This window comes from Pelodiscus sinensis, chromosome 27 (genome assembly GCF_052426305.1).
Source record: "Pelodiscus sinensis isolate ZL-2025 chromosome 27, ASM5242630v1, whole genome shotgun sequence".
Taxonomy (NCBI): Eukaryota; Metazoa; Chordata; order Testudines; family Trionychidae; genus Pelodiscus; species Pelodiscus sinensis.
In genome coordinates, this window is record NC_143078.1 from 10,165,096 (window position 1) to 10,192,767 (window position 27,672).

The 27,672-nt window shown below is 40.9% G+C and overlaps 1 protein-coding gene across 5 annotated transcripts in view; it reads left to right on the plus strand.

The window, feature by feature from the left end:
• Positions 1–1,668: 1,668 nt before the first annotated feature.
• USP49 (ubiquitin specific peptidase 49) overlaps positions 1,669–27,672 on the plus strand; it is a 65,136-nt gene continuing 39,132 nt past the window's right edge. For 2 of the 5 annotated variants that reach the window (XM_075910353.2, XM_075910355.2), the window contains exon 1: positions 1,669–2,243. The gene's annotated coding sequence lies outside the window, so the exon portion shown is untranslated. Of the gene's footprint in view, positions 2,244–2,354; positions 2,436–27,672 lie in introns of those variants that run through there. The other 3 variants (XM_075910352.2, XM_075910356.2, XM_075910354.2) reach the window with 2 other exon arrangements.

The following is a 27,672-nucleotide window of genomic DNA, read 5'->3' on the forward strand; positions in this document are numbered from 1 at the left end:
CTGGGCTGTTATGGCTTAAGGCCTGGACGCTGCCTCAGACCGTGACATGATAACGACGTTGCTTCAAAATGTCATTGTGCTGCTTAAAAATGTGGCCTATTCAAATATACGATGTTGTTGAAATGCACTGCTACAACAACCTCTCACGGGGATTGTGGTTAAAACACCACCTGACTCTGGGCCAGTGCATAATCAAAGCAGAATGCGTTGGTATCAAGGGAGGACCCGCGTTAGAGGTGGAATCCTTGTTATCGCTGTGATGCTGCCTTGGTAGATGCTTTTGATAGAAAATGTCCGTCTCACTTGCTGCCACACTGTACCACACAGCTTCCATGGAAGAACACGCCTGCGCCACATACCTCACAACACAACTGCAGTCGCCCTGACTACCGCAGCTGTCCCCAAGGAGAGTGGGATCTCATCATGGCACAGGGCTGCTGTAATAGCAAGTGGTGTACTCGCGATGTGGTCCTATCCCTGGGTGTTCCCTTATGTGTTCAGGCTGACAGGGTGCTCTACAAGGATGCTGTGATGGAGTCTCCTGGCTTGTGCAGGGACTGGGGCCTCTGATAGTAGCTCCCCCCTGGCAGTGGTCCTTAGAGACAGCTATGTTTCCCATGGCTCTGGGACAGTGGCCTATGCCATCTCATCTTTGTCCCACGAGAGTGACCCATGTGATGGTGGTGCCTTGTGTGGCTCCAAGGCAGCGTCCCCATTAAATGGCAACACCTGGTGTGGCCCCCATCAGAGAGTCTGGAAGGGCCAGATGTGGTCCTGTGTCAGTGGCCGCAACTGACGTGACCCTGTGGCAGTGCCCCCATGCAATGGTGTTGCCTGAGATGGTCCCATAATAGTGGCCCTATGCACTGGTAGTGCCTGATGTGGCCCCATCACAGCAGCCCTATGCATTAGTGGTGCCAGATAGGGCCCTGTGCAGTGGTGGTACTGGATGTGGCCCCATTCAATGGTGGCATTGGACATGACTCTGTGGCAACTTCCCCGTGCAATGGTGGTGCCAGATGTGGCCCCATGGCAGCGCCCCCGGGCAATGGCGGTGCCAGACGTGGCTCCATGGCAGCGCCCCGTGCAATGGCGGTGCCGGACATGGCCCTGTGGCAGCAGCCCTGTGCAATGGCAGTGCCCCCGTGCAATGGCGGTGCCAGACGTGGCCCCATGGCAGCGCCCCCATGCAATGGCAGTGCTGGACGTGGCCCCGTGGCAGTGCCCCCCGTGCAATGGCGGTGCCGGACGTGGCCCCGTGGCAGCGCCCCCGTGCAATGGCGGTGCCGGACGTGGCCCCGTGGCAGCGCCCCCGTGCAATGGCGGTGCCGGACGTGGCCCCGTGGCAGCGCCCCCGTGCAATGGCGGTGCCGGACGTGGCCCCGTGGCAGCGCCCCCCGTGCAATGGCGGTGCCGGACGTGGCCCCGTGGCAGCGCCCCCCGTGCAATGGCAGTGCCGGACGTGGCCCCGTGGCAGCACCCCCGTGCAATGGCGGTGCCGGACGTGGCCCCGTGGCAGCACCCCCGTGCAATGGCGGTGCCGGATGTGGCCCCGTGGCAGTACCCCCGTGCAATGGCGGTGCCGGACGTGGCCCCGTGGCAGTGCCCCCCGTGGAATGGCGGTGCCGGACGTGGCCCCGTGGCAGTGCCCCCCGTGGAATGGCGGTGCCGGACGTGGCCCCGGGGCAGCGCCCCTTGTGGTGTCCCTGGCCCAGGGGGCTAGCTGGAGCCCTGTGCTGCTCCCTCTCCGCCCCAGCCTGCTGCTGCTCTGCCCAGGCGCAGCGCGTGGCCTGTAGCACACGACGCCCCTGCCCCTTTAAGAGTCTCTTTGTCTCTGAAACATCCTTATTTACCCTCGTGTGACTCAACCAAACTTCAGCCTGCGATTCACAAAGCCCAGCTACGTCACTGGCCCGGGGTGGGGCCATCGAGTCCCCGCCCCTCCGCCCTTCTCCCCCTCCCACTCCGCAGCGCAACTGCCGTAAGCCACTGAAGTGCCTCCCAGCCGGCTACGCAAGCGACGCACACTAGTCCCACGTTCAAAATCTCCCGCTACGCAAGCGGCGTAGGGCCGCGGAGAATGGACCAGCAAGCCCACGCAATTCACGTACTCTAGTAAAGAGTTCGCGGTCTGTGCCGCGCAAGTGGCCTAACACGCGGGAAAGCTTCCGCGGCGCTCGCTCGCGGGCGTACCGCGCCGAAGAAACCCGCCACGCCGCTCACGGGAGCGTTGCGAAGATGGCGTAAGTGGTGTCGGGGAATGGGGCGTACAGCGCTAGAGGAGGGCGGAGAAGGTTGAGTGTGTGGCGTGCGCTCCGACCAATGGCATCGGGGGGCGGGGCGAGGCTGGCGGCCAATGGGCGGGGAGGGGGCGGGGCCGGCCCCGGTTGGGGTGTCTCGCGCTCGGTGACAGCTCGCGCGTGCTGATGATGGCGGTAAATAAAGGGGTTGGGGGGGAGGGGGCATCTGACCCCCCCCGGGGGGAGGGGGGTTCACCCCCCGAGGCGGGCTGGAGGAAGGGGTTCAAGCCCCACACTGGGGCTGTGAGGGGGGGGTCTGCACCCTTATTAGGACGGGTCTGGGGGCTTCACGCCCCCCCAGGGGCTGGGTTCGGGGGCGCCTGACCCCCAGGGTGGGCGACTTCACCCCGAGGGGGGGCTGGGGGGTCAGGAGGGGTTTAACCCCAGTTTGGGGGTGAAGTATGAGGGAGCTTCACCCCTTATGGGAAAGCTGGGGGGGGGCTCTAACCCTCCCCTGGAGGCTGAGGGGATTGACCCCCAGTTCAGGGGGGAGGGATGTGAGGGGGCTTCCCCCCCCTGTGGAGGTTTTGGGGTACAGAGCAGGGCTGAGGGGTTGAACCCCCAATTTAAGGGGTGAAGTGGGAAGGGGCTTTACCCCCCCCCCGTGGGGAGCGTGGGGCGGTCTAACTCCATGGGGAGCTGGTTTCACCCCAGTTTTGGGGGGGGGGGTGAAGTGCTTCATTTCTCAATGGGGAAATGTGGATTTACTCCCCACGCCGGGGGGAGCGGAATGGCTTTATCCCCATGAGGGGAGGGGGCCGTTGGCGTTCACGCACAGGTGGGGGCTCCGGGGCTTTCATGCCCACAGTAGCAACTTGAGACAAGGAGAATGAGGAGGTCACCCACCACAGTGTGAGGTTGAGAAGAAGCTGATAATGGAGGCCAAGGGAGAGTTTATGGCCCTTTGGAGGCTAGGGCGAGGTTCAGCCTGAGAGTGATAAATGTGATGGGATGCGAGGCTTAGGGAGCACTCAGGGGAACGGACAGGTATGGTTAAGAGAGCTGAAATGGGCTGGATGATTGAAAATTAGTGGGTGTAGGTGCTGGAGGTGATGGGGACTTGGGCTCATATGTTACAAGGAAGTTTGGGGGCAAGTGTTGAAGAGAAAAGGTAGGTCAGGGAACAAGGCTGGATCAAGGGAGAGGTTGGGTTGGTGGTTAAGCAGTGATTGGGGCACTCTGTGATTGAAACAGTCAAAGAACAGGCGCTAACTATGAAGAGCCCAGTGCTGAGACTATGGCTAGAGAGAGAGAGAGAGAGAGATACCCTTGTTCCATTATGTGAACTGTGGGCACTGATGGGTTATGGTGGGGAGCAGTTGGAGGTCTTGGAGTGGTGACTGACAACAGGGTGGTAAGTAGCATGGTACAGAGGTGCAAATCCCTCTGTCTGCGGGAGGTAAGATCCCAAGCTACTCTTTTCCTTACTGTCAGTGTGATGTTAGCAACTTTCTTTTTGTTATACTGTTTTAAGAGCATAGTGCTGTAGGTTGACCTGTTGTTCTTCCTTAATCCCATTGCATTTTCCTCTTTCTGTAGCAATGCACTTGGGGTAGAGGGAAACAGTAAGGAAGAGAGAGAGGGGACTCATACTAAAAGAATGATTGAAATGGTTTTATCATTTTTTTTTCTTTTATTGTGTTCTAAATGTCCCCAGAAAGGTCTGGGGGAAGTTATGAAGATGGAACCATAAAAATCAAGATATTGAATGCCCTCAGGTCCCTTGTAGAATTGAGCTCTAATTGTGTAACAACTTTTCCTTAAATCCTTCTGGTTTATGGTAAACAGGATTTAAATTGTTGTGCTAATGCTGCTGTTTGAATACAGTAATTGTGAGGGTGAACATAGTAAAATGAGGGTGATGCTTTGTAAATAACAAATTCATATAATTTCATAACAACATTTAAAGTTCATTTGAATGGCCCACAAGATCCCCCTTTCTCTAAACAGAGCAATGGCAGAGTGTGTGTTGCGTGGTTTATAAATAAAATGATTAATTGAAATTTTATCCCAAACCCCAGTATATGCATACTAAGAGAAATAATTCTGTATTGTAGGGGGGAATAGACTAGATCCTCCTACTAGAGATCTGCAGTTCTAGCTCCAAACAGTAGTCCTTACTCACGTGTCCCATTGAAGTATCTGTGCTTGAGTAAATGTTGCAGGATAGAACACACAGTCTCTTTTTCTAACTACCATGATTTTATTCTCTATCTTCTAGAGGAGAGGGAACAAAAAATCTCTTTTGTTCACTTTGTTTGAAGTTTCCATCTGTTTTGTTTTATTTGGGAGGAGCGAGCATTAGGGTTGGAGGGGGGGAGTTGAGGTTGGAGGAATGAGTGTTTGCTGACAGGTTTTTAACAAAGAGAAATACAGTCTATTTGATTTAGCCTCTTGATACAAACTGTATGCTCCAAAAGCATTGCAGAGAGAGAGAAACTGAAATTAATAGGAGAGGGGCAGAATACTGGCAACTCCTTTTCTTTCTTTTGATTGTTACTGTCAGTCTTGAGAAGCCAGACTCATGTTTAAATCACATTTAAAATATAATTGCAACCTGGAGAATTGGCAGCAGCTTGAATGCGCCTCCCACAAACATGTACTTTTCCTCCATTCCCCTCTCCTCCCATTTGTAAAGAAAAGTAAACTCCAATTAAATCATGCTAAGTTTCTGGAGTGCTTTTTAAGAGATTTTAAGAATACATATTATTGGAAATACAAGAAGCTTAGTGTTCTTATAAATAAATTTGAAATTACAAATCCAATTTTAAAAGTTTGTGATATGCAAAGGTAGGATTATTTCAGGTCACCCTCCTTTTCATTTTATTTAGAAAATTTCAGATTTATTCTTTTGTTCAGAGGAGACAGTTTTGAAAATATTTATGTTGTCTGCCTTGCAGGAATCAACTTTTGTCCTGAAATCTGTCTTTAAATACATTTATACAATGTACTTATGTATGTATTTGCATACACAAACATGAGTAGATCTGCTCATTTTGAGAAATAGATATTTGCTATACAATGTTGTATAATCCCTTGGAAATGCAAACATGCTAATTTGTGAGCCTGAAAGAAATAATTCCTAATCTTAAAAAATGTTTGTTTATGAAAGAGTTCTGAGTTGTCTCATTAAAGAGTGTCAGCTTGCTTTGCGTTATATAGATGAAAGTTTAAAAAAAACCAACCCAATGTTTTTGTTTTAATAATCGGTTAGAGTTTAATTCAAGCCGCCAAAGTGAGTTTGCAAAATCTGTCCTTTTTGCATAGTGCTGCTTCACAGAATATAGATTAAGTTGCTTGCTGGGCCCTGAAGAGCTTGAAGTGAAGAGGTTTGATGTGCACTACTTACGCCTTACTTAAGACAAAATTCTAACTGACTTCAAAGGAAGTTTTTCTTAAGGAAATACAGATCCGTCCCATAGAGAGACTAGGCAAAAACTGAGGACCACACATTAGATTAAGGATGGTAAAGAGAGATGATTGGAATGGAAAATAAGCTTACAAGGATTCTGGAAAAAACCAGTTTAAAGGGTTATTTGGATGAGAAGAGAAGGTGCTTTTCGATGAAATAAGATGCTGTTCCAAGAAAAGGGAACAGCATGAATAAGGTTAGAGGATAGGGGTAGGAAAAAGATGAAAGGGGCAGTGGATTTTTGGAGGAGAAGCAGAAGGAATTTGAGCAGATAAATTTATGGATAGATGGGATCATGAATAGGAAAATCCTTCAGTTTGTGTAAATATAGTCATCCAAGTTCACCTTTGGTATAAATGGATATTACTTAACTGAAATATGTACAATTGCAGTCTGTTTAAAATAGTGGATAATTTGGCTCTGGTGCCTTGTACTTGATCTCTGTTGGTATATAGATAGGAGTGTGCTGTGACTTATTTGACACTGATCTCTTCAACACATTACTTTGGTTTTTTTAAACATTATTTATTATATGATATTTTTAATGCAGGAGTTTTTTGCGCTAAACTAAAGAAGGATTTCCTATCTGGTAAGTATCCAGCCTTTCTCCCTGGGTCATTTAGCCTTCATGTTTTCAGTTTCAAAGTTTTGGTGCATAAAGTTTCAAAGTTTTGGTGCTAAAGAACTAAAATCTGTTGACAGGTTATGTTCCACATGCTTTATTACCATTTGTTACTTTCTAGGTTTCACACAAATTATTCTGTCCCCTATCATGTGATTGAGTCCAGTTGAACTCTGGACAGGCACTGCATATGGCACAGTTACATATGAATTATTCCAGTTTTAGTTCTCTGTTGTGCAGTCCTCTTCTGTGCATCTTTTTTTTTAAAGGATTCATATGACTTGAGCAATAAAATAACACTTGAAATAACACACACATGTCAAACCCTTATTTTCACTTGCATTTCTCAAAATACATGTTGAACTTAGAATTCTCATTGGTTTCACCCTAAAAGGGAGTTCATAATTTTTTTTTCCATAAAAAATTGTTGGCAGGCTTTGAGTTCTGAATAAACTGTGTGAATCAGAAGTGAAATTTTTCATCAGTTGAAATTTTTTTCAGAATCTGTTTTCATGATTAGATTAAGAAATGGCTGTTTTAAAATTTGTCACTTCTGAATGAGACATGCAATTTTTTTTGTTTTAAGAAATTAGTTTTGAAAATAAAAAGCACAGGATTTTCAAATATTCACACCTGACTACTCACAGATACTTACTTACTGATGCTCTGTCTCCCACCCCCATCCCTTTTTCTTTCCTCTCCCTTCCCCTCTCCTATTTATTTCAGGTGTACACATCCCAAACTCATAACTCTGGTTATCTGAAGAAGTGGGCTGTGCCCACGAAAGCTCATTATACCATCTACATGTTTTGTTAGTCTATGAAGTGCTACCAGACCATTTGTTGTTTTTTTAACTCACAATGTGTAACTTTTCTCTGACTTAAGCATGCACCCAAGTGAGACATTCTAAATGTTCCCAAGGGCAGATGTTTGTTTTTGCAATTATTCTCACTAACAATTCTTGCTGATTTCACAAGTGGAAAAGGGGTGGTTTAGAACTGACAGTTTTTCAGATCTGTAGATATTTCTTGGCCTCAAACAGGTTTCATTCATTCTTTTATATAGAACTTTACCCTTTGACTCAGAACACTGCTCAACAATAAGTCTTTTACATTTTCTCCTTCTCAAATAATAGTTTGTTAAATGATTGGTTTTAACATTTTATAAGCTAATTTATTTAGCAGGTGTGCATCTGAGGATTAATTTTTGCAATAATTAAGCCATCTTTCACTGATTTCTGGGATGATTCAAATTAGAAGTGCTAGAGGATGTTGTGGTTGACAAGACATTTGCTGGCTGATTTTAAGAACTGATAAGGCTTGACTATGACTCATCTGATCTGGCCTGCAAGGCTTGGCCTGGTTAATACTTGGACTGGGGACCTCAAAGAGAAGTCTTTGAAATGTGTATCTTTTGTGAACCATATTGTTAATCACAGCCATAGGACTATTGCTGACAGAAAAAGCAGATTCTCATTTAGTTCAATATGTAGCCCTTCTGCTTCTGGGTGTGAAGGGCTCTGGTTCAATTTCTTGCTGCAATGGATTCCTCACAAATAAGGATAATCCTTCATTTGATGTTTGCTCACTTGGAATCCTTTCAGTATTCTGCACTGTCCACATCAGGCTTTGCAACTTTTTTTCCTTGCCAGAATTCACTTAATCAGTAGCTATTTTTATTAGTCATGGTTGAGGCAAAACATTTAAGAATATGACGTAAGAAATAAATCTGCATTGGCATGAGATGGAAAAAATTATGGATCTCCCATTCTAATTTATGTAATTCTTTAATGGTTTATGATTTTCCTGAGTTACTATTTTTTGAATGTCAGAGGGCTAGACATGTTAGCCTGTTTCAGCAAAAACAGCAATAAGTTCTATGATGCCTTAAAGACTAACAAACATATTTGAGCATAAGCTTTTGTGGGCTGGAGCCCATGTTGTCAGAAGCAAGTTCATGCATCTGATGAAGTAGACTTTAGCCCACGAAAGCTCATGCTCAAATACATTTGGTAGGCCAGGTCTATGCCACAGGGGAAGGTTAAATTAAGATATGCTATTCCCACTACATTAATTATGTAATTGGATCTACATACCTTAATTCAAGTTTCTGTGCTGTCTCCATAGGAGAGGTCCTCACTCTTCATGAGTAGCACGAGTACTGGTGCTAAAGGGACTGCCCTCTGAGTTCGATATAGCAGGTCTTTAGTAGACCCGCTAAATCTAACTCCAGAAGATTAACCATGGCAGTGTCAATTTTCTTTCTAGTGAAGTCAAGCCCTGATTCTTTAAGGTGCCACTGGACTTCTTGTTTTTTTCTTTTGAGTTGAAATTCCTCATGATTATTTTTAGGGCCCCTATGTGAGATTGTGTTTTTGAAAGTTTGAAGAATCACCTCTTTTTGAGGACTGATCATTAAGATAAATGCAGTTGTATCTTCTGACAAATATTTATTTACATGCATTGTAAAAAGGAAATTTATACACATTTTTTAAAGCCACAAAATATGTTGAAGTGACAGTAAGGATGAGACTTTAATTGCATAAAAATCAGGAAATTCTGAGAGAAAGTTTCGACAGCAATCTCAGCTCTTGCCATTTCTATCTGCTTGCCATGAAGGATCTTATTGTAAGCATACATGCAACAATGAGTAATGTAAATATTCAGCAAGTGCAATATAATGAAAAAGAACTACTGTTGCTCCAGTAAAAGTTGGTAATGATGCTGAAATGTATTTACCTACATTGCCAATTGCTGTAGGATTTATGTGCCTCATGTTATTTATAAATATAATTATTGTAAACCATACTATTTTAGCCCACTTGCCAATCTTTATTTCTTGATAAATTTATCCAGTGCATCGTTCACAAATTCATTAAAATTTAAAATTTTCTTGCTGTTAAATTCACTTTTCCATATAGCCTTCTATATGCATGTGTAGCATAGCATTGCATATAAATTTTGTGGATCATATACTGAGAGATCCTATTAGGGGACCAATTTATGGCTTTATGTTCTTCCAGGCATAGAAAAGCCTTAATGCAGCAGAATCTGTCAATACAATGCTGCAGCTTGAGAAAGGAAAGGTAGGCTTGTGAGAGCCTGTGCAGAGGATCCATGCCATGCAAGCTGAAGAGCATAGCTCTTGGTGTTTCACTGCAGAAAGCAAGATTTAGAGTGCAGTTTCAGGGCTGGAGATTGTGCACCGGTGTGGAACCACTGCTCTCTTTAACTTGATGTAGCACATTTGGTGGCTATCAAATTTTTTTTATCAAGTTTTTCTTTTTTTGGGTGGGGTGGGGAGAAGCTCAGACATTAACACCCTCAAAAATTTTTGTCTCAATTGCTTTATTGGTGACATACAAAGTAATTAACAGTTCACCCTTCTAAACACTTAGCCATTATGAATAGTCTATTAATTTGACTGAGGCATACTTTACAGAACAAAGTATTTTCCCCTTTATTTCAGTGAATGGAAGATCTCCCTTATTTATATAACAACTTAAAATATTTATTGTTTTTGAAAAGGATTGGCAGTGATGTACAATTGCTACTGATTAAACACAAAATAATACATTTTTAAAACAAATCCTAGTGTATTTAAAGGTTAAACGTACAGATTGTGTCATGTACATAGTGTATGTAATAAAAATACTTCCTATATTTTAGCACTTTATATGGCTGAATCAGAAAAATACTGTTATCCTAATTATGCAGATGAAAGTTGAGGCATAGTGCAATGACTTGCTTATTTATGTTCTAAAGTCAGAAACTGGTTCATTGCTAAACTAGAGCTACAACACCGAAATGGAGTAGAAAAGAGTGGTTTATTGGTGTGCTCACTGCCTCTGTATCAGTTAGAGGGAACAGTGGTCAAGGCCCATTAACAATGTTAGGAGGAGGGTAATTGGCTAATTGTCAGGAAGGGAAGGGGCTCAGTGCACCATCTCCACCTCTACCTCCCCTGTGCTGCTGCCTCTATCAGAGGTAGCAGCATGGGTAGAGGGCCAGGGGAGACTGCTGCGAAGCAGCCTCTCCCCACTGTCGGCCCAGGTTTGCCATGAGCAAAGGTTGCTCTGCATCCTGTGGAGCAGCCCCTGTCCAAAGGGGGTCCCAGTGGGGAGCTGGGACCCTCTGCGAACAGGGGCTGCTGCTAGAGCAGCCTGTGTCCGCAGCCAGCCCGAGCTGCCATGAATAGGGGCTGCTGCTGCAAAGCAGCTGCTGCCACAAAGCAACCTCTGTCCGTGGCGGCTCAGGTGAGCTGCTCTGACAGCTGCCCGTATCTGTGTGGGGTCCCAGCTTCCATCTGAAAAGTCTTTCCATTAAAAGTATTTGCGCAAGAGAACGTTAATACTGGCATATGCCTTTGCGCAAAAGATTTGCTTTTGAGCAAAAGCATCCGTGCCAGTGTAGACGCTCTCTTGTGCAAGAAAGCTCCGATGTCCATTTTAGCTATCGGGCTTTCTTGCACAAGAAATTAACATTGCTGTCTACACTGGCCCTCTTGCGCAAGAATACTTGTGCAAGAGGGCTTATCTCTGAGCGGGAGCGCCAGGGTATTTGTGCAAGAACCACTGATTTTGTACATTACAAAGTCAGCGTTCTTGCATAAATACTCGCGGCCAGTGTGTAGACAGGTGGCAAGATTTTGCGCAAAAGCATGCCAGTCTGGCTCTGTAGTTTAAACATGGTGGCTGCATCTAAAGTGGAGGTAGCTCCCAGATCTAGTGCAAGCTGGGATTGAGCACCTTCCCTTATCGACTAATGGTGTAGTTGATACAAATTGGATCAACTATACGATTAGCCAATTACCTAGCTCTTAACATTGATAATTGGCCTTGAGCACTGTTCCTGCTAACTTTTTCCATTCGCGTGTAGAATAAATTTTATGTGCATCAAGGCATGTACAGATGTGTGCCACCAATAAAAACATATGCTGCCATCTATGGGCACCTGTGGGCTCTCGGTGTGCAGCTGCCTGACAACCTGAATCTCTCCTGGGCAGTCATTCAAGTGTTCAGCTTACAGGGAACACTGATCTTGACCCTAGCCAGAAGTGCCACAAAACACATTTGAGAGGTAGTGTCCGGCTCCTGTTTTGCATTTGGCTACAGGGGTTTAAACTTGTTGCCCTTGTCTCTTAAGGAGCTGCCCTTCAGATGCTCTTCAGATTCTCTTAGATCTGGAGCCTAAATCAGTGAGGTCCAAACTGTGCACCTGTCAAAAGCAGGTGACAGTGTTTCCTTGGCTGCCTCCACCCTGTTCCTGACAGGCTACCTGGGAATTTGGTACACATAATATCAGAGTAATCCAGGAACAAATCACCATCAGAGAGGTGTACTCAATCCTTCTGTTTGAACATGGAACTGGTTCTCAGGAGAATGATTTACTGTAATTGAGCTGCATTTTAAATATGGGCTATGAAGAGTGTTTTGAAGTAGGACAGTGAGGAAATGTCACATGGGTATAACCAGACTGTTCTAGGCATGCGTGGTGGTATAGAAACTACCTTATTGTTGTGAGTGGAGAAAAAAATGTACCAAATAAGATTAACACCTGAAGGAGGCATAGGGAGAGATGAGGAGATAGATTTGAGCACTGGTATGCTGGAGAGAAGAATCTTGCATTTTTTTGCAGAAGGGAAGCTTGAAGTAGATGTTGGGAAGCCAGCAAAGGGATTTTGAGGTGATAATAGTCATATTTTGAGCCAAATATGAAAAAAACATGAAAAGAAAAAAAGGTGTTGGATGACTTGGAGAGAGGAAGTGATAGAAGTTTCTGTTTCCTAGCATTCCAACTGCAGAACATAATATATATCCCAAATTTGAAAAGTTAGGCTAGTTATTATATGAAGGATAGAATTTGGTTCTGCTTGCAGCATTACTGACTAACTACAAACCCAACTCTGTGATGGCAACTGTATCTTTTTTGACATCCATTTGACTAACTAGCAGTTTACACTTTTTAATAACTCATCTAACTTGTCTGTGGCTCGGTCTGCTTTACACACTTGTATTGGTGTTACCATGTTGCTCAGAGGTGTGAAAAATCCACACTCCTGATTGTCATTGGTATACTGGCCTGGCCCCCAATGTGGACAGTGCTGTGTCAGTGGGTGTTTTTCCAGTCAAAATAGCTACCACTTCTCATGGATGTAGATTAACTATGCTAATAAGAGAAGCTCTCCTCTTGACATTAGGAGTGTCCTTACTTAAGCACTGCAGTAGTGCAGCTGCACTAATGCAGCATTTTCACACAGGGCAGGTACACACACAAAACGTCTGGTACTCTAGTTGCAGGAAAAGTTGCTGTGGGGGAGGGCAACTATACAGGCTCAGGCGCTTGACAAGTTTAATCAGTGTTGTTTTACTAATTCAGGGGACAGTTAGAGTAAAAAGTGCCATGATGCCATGTTTCTTCTCTCTTCCACATACAATACCATAACTTTGAAGCCATGCCCGTTGGTATTTTAAAGACCTAAAACAGTTGTGTATTGTATTTAATTCTAACATTATCATTATATTCCTCATCTTTATTGCACCTCTTTACCCTTCCTTGCTTTCCTCCATTTTTCTCTTTTTTGTGACAGATTATTGTGTATCTTCTCTTTTTTCCACAAATGTCTCTTATTTTGCTCTGTTCTCACCATGCCCCATTTTTTTCTCCCCACAGTCCATTCTCTTCTTACCTATAGTTTCTCACTTGTTTTTTTTTCTTCTTCTCAATCACTGGCCTTTCTCAATTCCTTATTTTGTTTTTCTAACTTTTCCCATCATTTTTTCCCACCCAGCCATCCACGTTACTGCTTGGAAGTGTAACTAGATGTCTCCTAGTCAGAGGACTAAGTAATGTCAGCCACAGATTTAAGATGAAAGATAAGTGGCCCTATTCTTTATGCCCACGTAAGACAATAATCCTCGCTTGCTAGAGAGAAGGAAAGGGAGAGGGGCTGGGATTTGTTAGGTTTCTGTCTCTGGACCTGCTATGAGGCACTCTCTGTCTACTAGATATCTGATAAAATTTGAAACACCTCCCACGTCCCCCTTCTCACCTAGTCTGTCTTGGGGTGAAATGATGCAGTATAGGATAGCATTTGGAGAATTGCCAAATAACTGAAAATACAAATGTGTCCACACAAACCTTACTCATTCTGCAGTGAATTTATACCCCTTTCATAGTGGGTTATGTAATTCGTAATACTTGGCTAGTTAATTTTCAAGAAGGGAATGCATTGTGTTTGATGCACATCATTTTAAATAAAAAAAGTTAATATGTAAATAACCTCCCCACGTAGACAAGTCTTTAATCTGCTTCCTCTGGAACTTCCTGGCTGTTGAGGAGACAGACCTTTCACTACTTCTGTTATTGAACTTCTGCCCAGTGAACATCTCCAGTGCCTGCCTGTGGTGTGTGATAGCTTAACAAGCAGACGAGTGAAATAGACCTGATTCTTGTCGCTACCATTGTTGCCCATCCACTTCAGAATACCAGAGGTGAAAATGGACAAGTTGCACTGCAGCTTAGTAAAAGCAATATTGCTACCCCTACAAAAATTGGCTTAAAAATCATTATTTAAAAAAGAGTGAAAGAACCCCTCAGCATGTGCTTGCCTTCTCATTTTTGTGCATTTGGCTTATATTTTTAAGCTCTTCTCTCCAGTGTTAAGGGCTAAAACATTTTTTTTTAAGATTGAAGTTGAGAGTTATCTAGTCACATGCTTCCAGGAGCTGAGACTTATGAAAAGCCCACACCAAATATTTAACAAACAACGAATGATCCTGCAGCACCTTAGAGACTAACGAAAAATGTAGGTAGTATCATGAGCTTTCATGGGAACAACTCACCTCTGCCCACGAAAGCTCATGATACTATCTATGTTTTTTGTTAGTCTCTAAGGATCATTAGGTTTTTTTAAAGTTTTTTTTCCGTTACAGACTAACACGGCTACCACTCTGAAACTTTTAATCATACCAAATATTGTGAGAGCTGGCAAAACTGGTTGTGAACAGACACACTGGGCCTACAGGTTTCAGAACCCAGTACCAAGTTGTTTTATCTTTTCAACGGTAAGGGCCGTATATATATTTTATTCTTTCCTTCATCAGACTTTCCTTTTACTCACCTACCCAAAAAATGTAATGCACGGTTTTGATGGTACTTTCCTGGAATAGCTATCTACTTGCTCTAAGCAAGTAGAATTTTCAAGCTTCGCCAATAGATTGCATGGCTTGTGTGATGGAGAACTCTGAGCTCCCTGTGATGTAATTCTTTCTTTTTGTATTTGAAAACTCATTCTGGAAGTGCCTTGTGCCCAACTCACTGCATGGTGCAATATGAACTATAGTGCACATCCAGTGTTGGCATCATGGGACACAAGTGATGTCACCATAGAAATATTGCAAAGTAGTCAGAAGAAATTAGGAGGAGGCATGAAAATGTTTTACCAAGTGCAAAATTTTAAATTTGTTTTAAAATTATGTGATGTATGGAGACTGGAGCAGAGAGTATGGGTAAGGAGAAGTAGGAGTGGGAGAAAAAGGGCAGGAGAGGGTTTTATAGTTGATGTAGGGTGGATCCAGGACATTCTAATGTCGTTTGGCTTCAGAGGGGTAGCCGAGCCTGTTACAGGAAAAACTTATAAAACAACCGATAGGCTAGTAGCATCTTAAAGACTAACAAAACATGTCGATGGTATATGAGCTTTCGTGGGCACAACCCACTTCTTCAGATGACCGGAATAATAATGTTCTTTGGGGAATTGTTAACACATTCAAGTTTTCTCTAACCTATCAAAAACTTTGAAGATTGGAATGGTGGATCATCTGGATGATCTGTAAGGATGTGAGATGTCAGAGGGAGAGGAGAGAGAGGTTTGAAATGTTTTAGATTTGAAATAATAAAACTGCAGTTTTTAAAAAAACGGATCTCATCCTTATTAGAAATATCTCTTGGTTGTCCCAAAATGAGAGCTGCAATGTAGATAACAATCTTCACTTCTCAAATTCAGCTGGGTAACTAACTCTGAGCAAATGTGGGGCTTTCAGTTCCTTTGCAGTTACTGGTGTGCCCCCATTCCCACTGCATGACTATGCATATGTCATGTACTATGTTGGGTATGGTTTGTAGGAAATTTGATATAGAAAATGTAGTTGTATTTGCTTGCTTCAGTCATGTGAGCTGGCAGTATTGAAATATAGACCAATGGAGATGAGACAGGATATTGAAAACTTTAGAAGATGAGGCAACTAGTATGTGCCATAGAAACTGAAACAAAGTGGTAGATTTAATGTCAAGCTCCTTACTTTTGATGTTGTCACCCTGTAATAATTTTCAGATGACCTATGGTGAGTTCTTTGTGCAGTCATGTTGTAGACATCACGCATCACCATGCGGTATATATCAAAATGCAAAATAAAATGTGTTTTATCACATTGTACTCTGTTGCTGTTTATATTGAGAAAATTATAAATGTTGGGCAAAATGTGAACAAGTGATTAGTATCCTTCTCTGTGAGGAGAAATCGCAATGCTTTGTGCTGAGTGGTGTTCATCAGTTTTTGTTCACAGCATGGTAATGAGTATACATTATCTATAACACGTACAGTATATTGACAGCCAAAGATCAGTGTGTGAAATCTTTGAGAAAATGGAAAACTTGTTAGGGGCACCTCTTAAGCAGTCAAGACATTTTTAAGAAAGTCTATTAGATGGCTTTCATTAATTAGGAAATTATGAGATTCAGGGAGAAGTCTGTCATTTTTAGCTCTGAAATGCCAGAAGCCTTTTCCAGTACCTTTTATTTCTCCCCTGCAGAAGCTCTTGTGTCCCACACTACCTTCCTTGTATAATTCAACAGTATTTCCATATATAGAGAAAGAAAATTGATACATGTAGATGCAGGTATATCAGGGATAGTGTTTGTTGTTTCACCTGAAAATTTTCATGTATAACATACATGAACATAACATAACATGCTTTTTTCAGGTAAGCATCCTTTTTCATTTCAATGAGGAAAAACCACTGTCAGCCATACAAGAAACTGTTTTCTTTGTGTGAAATTTTTAAAAATCATGTAAGTTGTATCTAGACAATTGTAGGAAGTAAGGGAGGGGGATTTCTTTTTAAAATAAATGCCTTAATTTAGTCCATGATTTGTTTGATAGAAAAAGAAAATAGTACCGTTTAAGTATTATGGTAAATTAAGATTGTGATGTTAGGAAACCAAGCAGCCGTCTTCCCTCTTTATGGCCAGAGCAAAGAAAGCTTTTACACTGAACACTTTATCATGTGTGGCTGAATAAGAAATAAAGCATTCTCATAGTGAATATTTTGAAAAAAGAATTGATTTAATAAGGTAAATGCTTTAGTGTATTTGTGTTCTTTCAGTCTTTTCTGTGGAAGATCAAGTCAAGAATTATGGGCCACAGCTGTGTTCTTCCATTTAGAAGTTGTATAGAATATCAGCTGAGCCAATTAAAAATGGTGACCACAGCCTTATTCACTTTGAAAGACAGATCCGTACACTTGATCAAGAAGTGCTGCCTTGCAATCATATTCTCCCATTCAGTTTCAGTGGGTGGCATTAGATCTGATTAAGAAATACTGTCCTACAGTTGCATTCTCTCTACTCTCTTGTGCATACTATGAAAGGGAGAGCCTCAGAAGACATGTTCAAGGCTTTTATTTAAATAAAAAAGGGGGGAGCATTCTTGCAGCCTTTGTAAGTGGGTATGCAGATGACCTGACAGAAGTGCCATTTGGTCAGAAATATTAAATGAACGTCTTAAGAAAGGAAGAGCAGTCAGTGCTGGTTTGTGTTTCTGTTCCACTAACTGCTTTGTTCCCCAGACTCCTAAGAAGGATCAGTGGCTGTGATCCCATAGTCTCATCTCTCCGTTCCAATAGATTCATAATAGGTGTGTTGTCCTCCCCCCCTTTTTTTAAATTGTATTTTATATTGAAGCTTTTATTCTTTCTATAAATGTGATATGAATTGATTGGCTTCTTGACACTGGTTCTGCAGCCAAGTTTACTTACGAATAGAATTTTAAAATATCTTGGTTAGAATTTCACATATTATTGTATACTTAAGATACTCCAATTGAATTAAACAAAGACAGTAAAACTTAAAAAACAACTAATGGTCCTACAGACAGTGTTTTAAGGAAATTATCTGCATTTGTGGCTGACTTCTAACCAGAGCAATACCTGGTTTACTGAATTGAACTGTGATCTAGGAGAATAAATCATTTTTCATATACAGCTTTTGGGCAAATAAAACCTTTATTATATGCTAGCCTGTGTAGGCTTAAGAACAAATTAATTCACACTGTCTCTAATGTCTGTCTATTTTGCTACACATTTTCCCCTTAATATAAATCTGTCTTTAAGATAAGATTTTTGGCTTCATTTCCTGGTGTATTTTTTTTATTTATTTAATATAAACTCAGCTTTTCTTTGTGTGACAGATTCATTCTGTGTATCTGTGTCAGAATTTCAAATTTTACCTGTGTTGTAGTTTGTCCTTCAACATGTTTCTGGTGGCTGGTAGCTGGACTAAATTACAGGGTTTTTTGTTTTTTCTGGATGAATGTATGATTTGCAGCTTAAGAGGAATTAATTTGGTGCTGCACATGAGAGAACAGGGGTTTTTTTTTGAATTCTTACAAAGGTCTTTTAAATACTTCTTCCCTTGATTATTGTACCCTCATTTTGTGCATCAGGTCATGAATCTCTCAAACTCATTTATGCCTCTAAACACAGGGAGGCAAAACTCTTGGAAATAATCCTTTTGCTTGTTAGTATTTTTTTGCTTGTTTGATATGTTACTCTTCAGTCCAAAGAGATAGCTGCAGTTTTTACTTTGTTGAAAGGTTTCAGTTCTGTTACATGAAGCTGTTTACAATTTAAACACTGTCTGTAGTATTTGATTGTGGTTTTTCAATATGTTCCTGCTTAACTAAACTATATTGGCTCAAAGCTGCTTCTCTCCTTCCCATACATTACTGACGTGGCTTTTAAGCTTTGTTCTCCTTACTTGATACAGTCCAGAAAGTAAAAAGGATAGACCCCGCAACTCTTATTCACATGTATAATATTTACTGATTCAGATAATCCTATTTACTCATCTTGGCTCAGAATGAATGTTTTAAATAAATAATACTAGTCATTTTGGCAACAGAGATGTCTTGACTGAAAGTGTTAACTTTATGTAGTGTGTATTGTCACTGAGTATGGTCCTGAGTCTGAAAATCTTTTCTTGTATAAGGCACATACTTAATTTTTAGTTTGAGTATTACTGCTGCTTTCATTTTTTTATATTCTCCATCTTGTAATTCAATTTTTGGTTAAAAATGACAGGCATTTGAAGGATGAGGAGTTAGGAGTTGACTCCAATGCCTATTTGATCCCCCCCCCCCCCCCCCTCTAAACCACAAATTTTGCTGTCAGGCTAGTGGCCTGCCTCTGAATGCCCACAACATGTTGAGTATTTGTGATAATCTATATTCCTTAATGTTTAGAACATAACTTTAAAAAACTAATTCTGAGGGATGTCTTTGACCAGTTTCTGCCAAAATGGGAGTTGAAAAATAAATGTTTACAATGGAAATGCTATCACAGCTTTCTGTATAAAATTGTGTATGTTGCCAATAGGGGTCTGATCTCTTGAAACTAATACTCCTCAAAATCCATAAATGTGGGAAGAGGCAGAGCACTTTATAGGACTAGACCCCGTAGATTAAATTTTCTTTCCAGAATAGCAACTATCTCTTCCTGAAGAGGGTAAACGCATAATATCAGTTACAGATTTGGTTATACATTACATAGAACCGATGGCGTCCATTCAATCGTCTTTGAAATGTCAGCACCAAAATATGTCCATGATTGGGCAACACTAGTTGCTGTGGGATTTTTTTTTAATTGTATTTATTTATTTGCTGATTTATGAACAGAGAAAAATGAGATTGACACAATAGTGAAGAATGTTTTTAAAGAAGAGACAAATCAGTATTCAGTTAATCTATCTTTAAATACTTTTTTGGCTTACATTAAGTCAATCAGGGGTTTGCAGACAATGGGATAGAATTTCCAGGTGGCCCAGCTTCTTCCATGATCACTTGCTGAGTTCAGCGCAACCTGGAAACATGTATGGTAGCCTCTCTTCTTCACCTGGTCCTAGCTTTGCCCTTTGTGGTCCATGGTTAGCAGATATTGGGCTTTCTTTTTTCTTTTCTTTTTTTAATCTTTGAGGGGCATTTTTCTTTCTCAACTCCCTACTTTTCCTAATGCAGGGGTCGAAAAGGACTGAAGAATTTAGGGAGAAGCATTATTTATATGATTTTCACTGTTGTTCTCATTAACTGAGATAATTAGATTGACATCTAAAAGTATACTTATAATTCTTAGCTCAAACATAAGCAATTCCCTGTTGCTCAGATATCTCATCCCCACTCTGGATTTTAGGGGGAGCTCATCCTCTCTTGTCTCTCTCTGCTCTCCTATTCCTTATACCTTTAGAGTCTCTCTTTCCCTTTGTAGCCTGATTTTGCTCAGACCAGCTCACGTTGGTCTGTTGCTTCCTAGCCTTTACTTACACTTGAGGCAAGATGCCTGACTGCTTTCCTTCCCTGAAAAGTATTCTTTGCCCTCTTTGCTCTTGATGAGTCTCTTTTGTCACCCTTGTTTGCCTTATTGTTCCTTGGAAATGTCTTTTCCCCCTTCCCCTTGAGCCTTTATAAACCTCTTGCTTTAACTCCCAGTAGCTGGTCTCATTGGCTCAAGATTTGAGGTACCTGCTCAGAAGGCGGAGTTTCCTTCCCCTTCCATGGCTGCAGGCTGATTGGGGATGAGTGGTAGAAGCTATTACTCCTTCCTACCTGTCAACCACCATCCTTTTAGCAAATGACTGAAGAGAAGGGGCTCCAAGCTGTCACTGCTGAGCACAGACTGCAGCCCCACTGTTCTAGTGAAGTTGGAAATGCTCTGCTGGCGGGTGGGAGTGAAACTGAGAAGAAATTAATAAAATTGTGATCCCCTTGTGATTACCCATCACATTTAAAGCCTAAGTTAATATGGTGTTGGCAGGTCCGGTCTGTGTTCTACACACACATTCTGACTTGATGGAACATTACTCTTCTACTAAGTCACTGCATTGGTTTCCCATGAAATTCATCATCACAACATTAACTTTGAAGATGATGCAACAGTTAAACTCTTTATAATGCCTGACTGACCTGCTGCCTTTCTATATGCATGGTTGCCCTCTGAGATCTCTTGCACTATTGGCTTCCTGACAGCTCCCAGCTTTATATTGAAGTCTTTGAGATGCCATGCTTCCCAGCTGCTATTGCACTCCTTGAATTTGGAATTCATTGTCTGTGGAGGTTTGACATGGTCTGTTTATCTCTGTTTGTCAATCCAAACTCAAATTTCACTGGTTTCTTTTTACATACTCTAAGCTTTGCTTGTTACACTTTAGTCATCTGTTCTTATGAAAAGTGCTATATAAATCCAGTTTCTGTTACTGATTAGTTGAAGCCCATGAAGTGAAACTATTAGTTGACAAAATGTAAACGTACTTTACTCAGCATTACTCCATCATACTATGAGAATCCTCTTAATGCCACACTTATACTCTCAATGGTATTCAAATCTTATGAAATAAATGATGTCTGAGTGTGTTGGTATGGCTTCTGTTGCACAAAGCATGATCCCTTTCCATTAAACTGAATTAGATAGAAATATTTCCAGCTAAATGTTCTTTCAGTGGGTTTGACAACTGCAGTCTCATTTTTCCATTGACCTTAATTCTGAGTTGCAAAAACTTCTGTTTATTTTGTTTTAATAAGTGTAAGTTGTGTTAAATGCTTCAGGAATCAGTTGCAATGTGTACACACTTTGGAAATGGCTAAATAGAGGGGAAGGATGACCTTTGCAAATAGCAGCTTTGGCACTTCATCTAACAGGTGACAAGCCTTCATCCTTTTATGAATGCTGCTTATTCGGTTGTCCTAGAAATATATACATTTGAAATATAGGTACTGGTATTAGGAAAGAGTGCTGGTGAAAGGTATCAATATGACTAATAATGCTGAAGTCTTATATTCCCATTTTTCATAAGAACATAACCTAAGAACATAAGAACGTCCATACTGGGTCAGACCAAAGGTCCATCTAGCCCAGTAGCCTGTCCACCAGAGAGGGTGGACCGAAGACAATGATCAAGCGATTTGTCTTCTGCCATCCTTCTCCAGCATCTGACAGACAGAGGCCAGGGACACCATTTCTATCCCCTGGCTAATAGCCTTTTATGGACCTAACCTCCATGAAATTATCTAGCTTCTCTTTAAACTCTATTATAGTCCTAGCCTTTTGGAACTGATCCACGCTCAACTCTGTCAAAATCAGAAGAAGCTGAGGACACTTAACACCTTTGAATAGTTGCTTAGCATCTGATAGTATAGGATCTCACATAGCATAGAAAAAGTGCTACAAACTTCTCCCACTAATGCATCTGGAGAGAACCCCTCTGTGGGTGAGAGGGTAATTCTGTTTTTGATGTCTGCTTAAGCCTTGACTTCTTTGCTGAGATTCCCCTGTTGGTAGTTGTAGTTTTGTGAAGTGGAAATTTTTCTACTAGGAAACATGCTGAGAATTATTTAATTTTAGACTTTATTATTTAATATAAACAGTATTTCTATTAATATACAATAAAATAAAAATCTTTAAGAATCTATTGTAGGTTGGCAGCTGACAGGCTTTCTCAGTAGAAAAGAACCATTAACTTATTGAATGTGACTGCCAGGTCTTCAAGCCTCATGGAATTAGTTGTTCATTATGTTTTTAGGCAGATTGTAAGGGATAATAAAACAGACTGATGAGTGACAAGTAGCAGGTTGTGCTGGCTAGCCTTTTAACTCTGGGGGGGAATAGTGAATATTGTTTGTGTAGAAAAAGTTATTCTTGCTTTTCTAATGTTGTTTGGACTTGAGGAACATGGTTTCATTTTGGGGAGTGGGAGTTCCAAGCTTGAAAATGGTATTTAAGTACTTTGAGAAGTAGGAGCTGGGGAAAATGGTGGCATGCCTTTGCTTTTTTTTTAAAAAAAAACCCACATCTTTTTGAGCACATCTTTTATTTGAGCTTTGGAGAGGCTGAGACTTTTAAAGTCACTAAATATTTAATTGAGTCATTTATTTTGTGAAAATACAATGAATAAGAAATACTAAAAAAAATTCAGCTAAGCTTTAAAGCACTAATTCATAATACAGATTCAAAAATGACTTAGCTCAGAAGGTAAATCTATGTAATCCTGCCATTCAAGGGTTAATCTGTAATCAGACCAAGATTATAAGGATGTCTGTTTAGTTTAATTAGTTAAGAATAACAAGTACACCTTGAACTGAATATCTGTTTCCCAAAGGGTTTTTTCTTTTGAGAACATTTTTCATTTATGATGAAATAAAAAATGAAAATAACTGGTGACTATTTTTAAAGTGCAGGCTGAAGACATGAAACTGTAAAACTCTGCTTTTCACTTTGCTGTTGCATATGCCAAGTTTTGTTCATACACTTAGGTTTCCTCCTACTCACTATCCAGTGAGGAAAAACAAATATATGAATTTAGAGTAATAGGAAAGAAAGAGCACATTTAGTGAGTGTGAGAATTTCCTTTTGAGTGTGTCTACACTGCATACTTATTTCAAAATAAGCTATTCTGGAAGAGATACTCAGAAATAGCTTATTTTGAAATAGCGCGTCTACACTACAGGGAAGCCTCAAAATTAGTCCGAGGCAGGCTTCCCTAATATGGACGTGCTGCCTTGATTAGAATCCCAGGAGACACTGGGGAATAATTCGTTTTAATAGCCCTGGGAAGGAGCTATTTCGAAATAGAAGCAGCGGAGTGTCCACACTACTGCTATTCCAAAATAGCTGCATTGGAATAGGCGTTATTCCTCATGGAAAGAGATTTACAGAATTTATTTCAAAATAACGGAACTACTGTGTAGACACATTGTTATTTTGGAATAACACTGCTGTGTAGATGCACACTTTGGGTACAATATACACTTGAAAATGTGTTTGATGAAACCCGCTCCCCATCCTGCTGCCTTCTGAACTAGCTTGTTGAAAGTGGGACTGTGACATCACAATCAAATCACCTCGTTGCCTTTCCTCCTCTTCCTTTTCCAGCTTACCAGTCAGATGATGACATTAATTGAGTCAGTGAGCTCTAAAATTCTGACTGAGATCATCTGTTAAAATGACAGACACTACAGAATCAGACCTCAATCCATTTTAAATTGTTCAAGGAGTCCAATTGCTTGTGGTGGTATATCTGATACAAAGCTCTCATTTCCCTCCTTTCTGCTATATAATCACAAACATCTAGGTGTATTATTGAGGGGGATTCTTTCTCAGATCAATCTGTTATAAGCTTTCAGAGAGGATTCCACCCAAGCTAAGATAGACCCATAGTATACAGGCTAGGAAAACTGTATTGTCAGGCAGTCTGGAACAACAACAAAACAGGTCTGAACAAGTAACATTGTATTACTTTCCACCTACCAGACTATCTGCTGATAGGGAATCAAATTCTGTGTGCTTTGGGTGTCCAGACTGCCAGACCTGCAGCTGAAAATGAAAACTGGCTTGCTGCCTCAATTCCTTATAAATACCACGGAACAGTAGTTGCATTTGATTTTACACTTTCGTGTGCATGAGCTAGCTTAAATGGGGCACAATGGCTGAACAGAGCAAAAGGAGGAATTTAGTGAAGTGCCGGGCAAACCTCTGTCTTTCTAACTTTTTCAGGTTAATTAGAAAACTAAGGTAGGGCCTGTGTCAGGCATAGCAGTCAGTTCACCCAGGATTTTTAAGTGCAATTCAGATAAAATCCAAAGCCTCCCCTAGAGCGAGGAGATGTACAAAATCCATATAATATAGTGTTTTTCAGGCTTTATGCAAGTACATGGGAATGATGATGTTGGAGAAAAAAATTGACATCTAGGTTGTCCTGGACAAATTGTCAGTCATTTTCTTGTCCTTTATTTGCCAGTTCACAGTATGTCTTTTAAAAAAAAATTCTTGGAGGCTGTAAAAGAAGGCAGTGTGATTTCCCCCTCCTCCTGCTAAGGATTTTAAAAGAGAAATACCTTTATTACTTGGTAAATGGAGCAAAAGAGTTGGAAAAATTATTTAAATTACTGAGGATTTCTACTCTTGTGTATCTCTAACAGCATGTGCTGAAGGAAGGCATTGAAGCCCTTCTCTGTTTAAACATAGCAGATGTGACTCAGGAATACTTTATATATGTTTAATACTTAACTAGGTCTAATATGGGTTGTCTATTAGTTGTGGCTATGAAAACAATGTAACCAGTTGTCCCGTGGTAGTGTGGTGTTTGTTTATTATTTAAAAATAACGAGTCGTTGGTCCTGGAATGCTTATTTGGGTTATTAACTGACTGTGTATTTTATATGTTATATCAGCTGTGATGTTATTTTAGGAGATTAGTTAATAGTCTAAGATTTTGCCAAGATGAATGTGAATTAAAATGGAGGAAACCAGCAGAAAACTAGCCATAATTTTCCAAATCATCACCGTCTGGTATATCTTTTGTCTGTTGTGAAGAAATAAATTGATCCATACCTCAGCAATTAGTTGAATGTGTGGTCAGCACTGAGAGAGTTCTGTGTGGTCTCTTTTAGCTATAAGAAACAACCATCTCAGAGGTTTCTTTTATAACTCTGACATATACATATTTAAATACTACAGTAGTAAGTAATTACCTGTTATAACAGTTATTAGGGGATGAATTAAAACACTTTCTGGAGTAGGTCAAAATGTGTGGTATTCAAGAGGTTGAGGGTTTTGTTGTTGTGTTTCCAGTACAGGAAAATAGTTCCATCATCCTGTTAATGAATATTACTGACAAAAGAGCCAGAGGGATTCTGTGTGAATTTGTTCTTTGAGTGCCTGTGAGATCCTGAAGTATTTTAACATAATGCCTGAGCCATGAGAATTAACTTCAACTTTGAATGTACACTTAACACAGTTGATAACAAATGAAATTATTGATATCCACGTACATATCTGTCTTCCATATTTAAGATGTTGGCTTCTGCATTCTTAAAACATCTGTATGTTTTCTGTGGAAATCTAGAGGCCATGATTTAAAAAGTCATAGTAGCAAGGAAAACTGCACAATGCAGAAGTGGTATTATCCCCTTGTTATTTAGAAAGTGCTGAAAAATAACTTTAATTTCTCTAGACCAGGGGTTCCCAACCTTTTTCGGTCCCCATATTCCCTTGGCTTTTAGTAACCCTTCCTGTACCCCCTATTCAATATGAAAGGAAATAAATTCTAGACTCTAGAATCCACAACTTTTTTCACTAACACTACTACTTTTGGAATATTTCAATTAGGATAATCTAGTTATTTACCAAATATTCCCCGTACTGCCTTGACAAGCTTCTCGTACCCCCTGGGGGTACGCGTACCCCAGGTTGGGAACCCCTGCTCTAGACTCTACTGTTTTTAAAGCTTTTTGTTCGCTAGGATGTCCATCAAGAATTTGGGTTCTGACCTTGTAAACACTTAGGGGCATGCTTAATTTTATGCATGCAACTACTACCATCAGTTTGCAGGATTGGAGTTTTAGTAAATGTAGAGGGGGCAAAAGGTCATTTCTTTCAGTCTACACCTGGAAAGTTTTATTTTCACGCAGAAAAGTAAAACCTGGATAATGGGGGGGACTGAACTTAAGTTGTGTAAATTGGCAGTTACATTGACTGTTCTTTAGTGCAGTGACATGAATTTATACAACATGACATTCTGGTCCTATCTGCTTTGGTAATTACAATTTGGGGGTGTAACGGAAGGAGATATTCACAGAAGAAAATGTGTAGAAAACTTGAAGCTCTTAGGGAGAGGGACTGTCTTTTTGTTCTGTAATTGTGCAACAGCTAGTACAATGAGGACCTGGTCTGGGACTGGATCTGCTAGGTGTTAATACAAATCACAATTCTCAAAGAGGTGGGACTCTACGGTGGGGGCTTGTAGAGAAACTTTGTTTGCAATCAAGCTCTGCAGTGGTGTTGGCATAGGTTATGGAAATAGAAAACAGTGTTCTATCTCAAAACACCTTTTTGTATCAGATTCTGCTCATTTATCTCTTTTGAAGTCACTCTAGGTTAATATACAGTAACAGCAGAATTTTGTGCTTTGACTTTCCCCTTTAATCTCAGTCGTGGAGAGTATAGGAAACAAGTGAAATGTTTGTGTTTATTGCTTATTAAATATATCTGCATATATATCACAACTTGCAGACTACTCTGACCTGCCTCTCAACTTGATGCTGATTTTTAAAAACAAAACACCATAGAAGCCTATTACAATAAATGGAAAAAGTTTGCATTTGTGTTAGTGTTTTACGTATCTTAAATAGTAAATATTTTTAGGGTCAGTCATAATTTTGAGCCATTGCATCTGGAGGGGATCTCTTTCTGAACAAACAAAAAATGTTTCTTTTAGAATGTATTAAAGATTGCTTCCCAAAGCTCTGTAATTTGAGACTCTCCTTACATAGAGAAAAATTACCTAACTCATTAGTTCGAGTCAGAATAATTACTTGAAGGTTTAACTGGTGTAACCATCAAAATCTTGCCTGGCAGCCAGAGTTCTATATCATGGCTCACCGAATTCAACAGTCTTTGAGTTAAATGAAAAATTGAAAGTTAACATGGAGGTTGTGATATGAATGCAGTAAAACCTGCATGAAGTTCAAACGTAAGGCTAATTTGTAAGGCTGAATTTTCTGTTACTACTTTTGTAAGGAAAGTATTTGTACTGTACTATATAGATATGGCTAGTTAGTTTTTCCTTCTCCGAATGGTAGAAAATGGACAAAAACTAATTACAAGACTTGTAATATTGAATCTGAGCACACAAACTGTATCAGTGATCCTTTTTTCTCATAATACTTAGTTTTGTGTGTGCTTGATAGAATATTGGGTTGTGGTTTTAGTTTTCTCCCTTAAATCCCTTGTAGGATAGTTATTGCAGATGTAGTAGGTGGGAGGAACAAAGTGGAGGTACAAACCTTGCATTTTGTTATGAAGGGGTGGATGCACAGTGACTCGGATAACTGATATGTGGTGTTTGGTAGCAGTGAGCCACTTGCTTTAAGAGTCTAGCCTTATGGATCTGTGAGTCTTAGTTTGAAAGTAAGCTCCAACCTGGCTGATGAATGTGTTTATCTTGAAGTGTCACAGTAATAAAGACTGGCATCCCCTGAGATAGTTAGGTTCCAGCCTCTTAAAGCCTAGGAGATCT